Source organism: Xiphophorus maculatus, chromosome 2 (assembly GCF_002775205.1).
Source record: "Xiphophorus maculatus strain JP 163 A chromosome 2, X_maculatus-5.0-male, whole genome shotgun sequence".
NCBI classification, from domain to species: Eukaryota; Metazoa; Chordata; class Actinopteri; order Cyprinodontiformes; family Poeciliidae; genus Xiphophorus; species Xiphophorus maculatus.
The window spans coordinates 30,950,388-30,953,042 of NC_036444.1; positions in this window are offsets into that span (position 1 = coordinate 30,950,388).

The following is a 2,655-nucleotide window of genomic DNA, read 5'->3' on the forward strand; positions in this document are numbered from 1 at the left end:
TCTCTGCCTCAGCTGATATTCCCACTGTGAGTCCCTGTTGTCACCATCTGGTGAACTTTAAGCTCCACCTACACACCGAGGCCCATGGCTTTCCAACCAATGAGGCACAGAGGACAGAAATGAACAGAATTTTAAAAAAGTAGAAGTATATAAATATCCCAATAAATAATTCAATACACTCAAAATACGCAAATTAACTTACTTTACCTTATATTTTATCATTTAATTGACTCTCATATATACATATTTCAGGTCATGATATGTATGTTTTTAATTAACATTATTTTCATGATTTTCCTTTTACTTAGATATGCATTTACAGTTAAAACCAGATATTTACATATATTGAATCAGAAGACACAAACACATTTTGTTCTCACTGTCTGAAGTTAAATCAGACCAGACCTTTGTTATTTTAGCTTAGTTAGAATTACCAAAATTATTTCTGCCTACTTAAAGCCAGAAAACATGGGGAGAACATATTTTAGAAATATTTTTGTAACTGTCAGTGAGTTCAGAAATGTACGTACATTTGATCAGTATCAAAGGTAATGGTCTTTTAAAACGTATGACTTGGATCAAACCTTTTGGGTTTCCATCCACAAGCTTCTCACAGTAACTTCTTGGAGTTCCGGCCATTCGTCCTGACTGGAACTAATGAGTATATTTGGTAGGCAGGCCTTTTCAGGTCTTGCCACAAACTCTCTATGTGATAGAGATCAGGACTTTGTGACAGCCACAGATCACAGGACGTATCTCTAAAAAGGAAGATCTTTGTCCTGCTGTGCGATTACAAACTGCAGTGTGTTGTTTTATGTTTCTTTTGAAGTAATGGCTTCTTCCTTGCTGAGTGACCATTTAGCTCATGATGGTACCAGTCACGTTTCACTCTGTCTTACCAGCTTCAGCAGCATCTTCATCAGATCTTTGACTTTTGTTCTGGTGTCAATCTGCACCATTCAGACCAGAACCCGTTCATCTCTGGGACACAGAACCTGTCTCCTTCCTGAGAATTAAGATGGTTGGACATTCCCATCATGTCTGCACTTGCATAATGCGGCACCTTCAAGCATGAGTAAATTGTTCGAACCACACTGTAGCAGCTGCACAAACCTTCCTGATTTCTTTGTTGATTTGTTTGAATTTTTTTCATTAAGCCTTGAAAACTCTTAATCAGGATGCATTTACAAATGTTTTTAATTTTGTTGGGATCTGGGGTTGTTTCAGTTTGGTTTTGGATTTTTGTTATTTTTGCCAGTTTTGGTGTTCCTTAAATCTCTTTATTTAGTTTGCCCTGTTTTCCACTTTTGGTTTTTCTTAGTGATTCTAGTTATGTTTTTCTTGTTTCTAGTTATTTTTTGTTCTTGTGTATCACTTTTCTTTAGTCTAAGTTAGTGTTTGAATTATTTTCTGTTCCCCTGTGCCGCCTTCTCTCTCAGTTAGCGCCTGCTCTCACACCTGTTCTCAATTTGCTCATCAGTAAGGCCACTGCTTCCATACCCTACCTCCCAGTATTTAAACTCCTCTCTTTCTGTTAGTAGTCGCCAGTTCGTTTTGTTACCTAGCCACAGCTTGGCACTCTCCTTGTGTCCTCCTGAAATCCCTTTTTGTAAGTTGGGTTCATCTTTGTTACATTAAATTCTCACATTTTTTTGCCTGCTGCTTTTTGGTCCTCTTCATGACAAATTTATTTTATATTTATTATATGATTTCATTGTATTACTGTGAAGCTCTTTCTTGAATGACCTTGTTTCTGAGTGTTGCTGTACAAATAAACTTCTATAGTAAAAACAAAGATCCTATGGAGAAGAATGATAGAACTGAGCTGCTGTGCAAGTTCTCTTTAAATGCATTAAAATATAATAAAAGATAACAAAATCCTATTACATGAAAATGGGCATATTTTTCTCTTTTAGTAAATTATTGGAAATAACTACAGTGCTGCGGCCAGAGAGCTTATCATGCTTTTCAATAAACAAAGGGGTTTGGCCCTCTGTCATTTAGAGGATACTAATCAGATGGCATGACTTCATAATGTACCCATGACAGTAATGCATTATGGGAGAATTATTGATTCATAGTGACCGGTTAATGCACTGGTTTTTGACTAGGCTATGGTTTTATGAGACATAGATAAGAGTAGCTTATTTCTATCCCTACACACACATGTACACCCCCACACACATACTCTCCCTTTGTGTTTAATCACTGATCAGTAATTGTGACCAATTAACTTGATTAGATATTCCTTGATGATTTTGTAAGCCCAGTGTTCTGTTATTTTGTATGCAACGTATTATAGAAAATGCCCCATATGAATGCTGAGATGAATGATTATTCTTTGGGGGAGATTGTATGAAATTCTGTAGGTCTGACCGGATCACATGTCTATTTCTGCTTTTGCGACTTGTATGTTCTCGATCAACTCCTCGTACAGTCTAGAGTCAGAATCACCCTTTGCTTTTCTCAGAGGTTGTGAATCAAAAAGAATATTAACCATTTCTGATCCATCTCTTTCATGTTTGGTTCTTATCATCTTTGTTTAGGGGTTTGACCTGAAACCAAAAATAAGATCAAGGTTTTAAGATCCTATGGTTTTGAGATTCTAACAGAGATTTCGCTCGAACAGTGTGTAATTTTCACATCACTGTATTT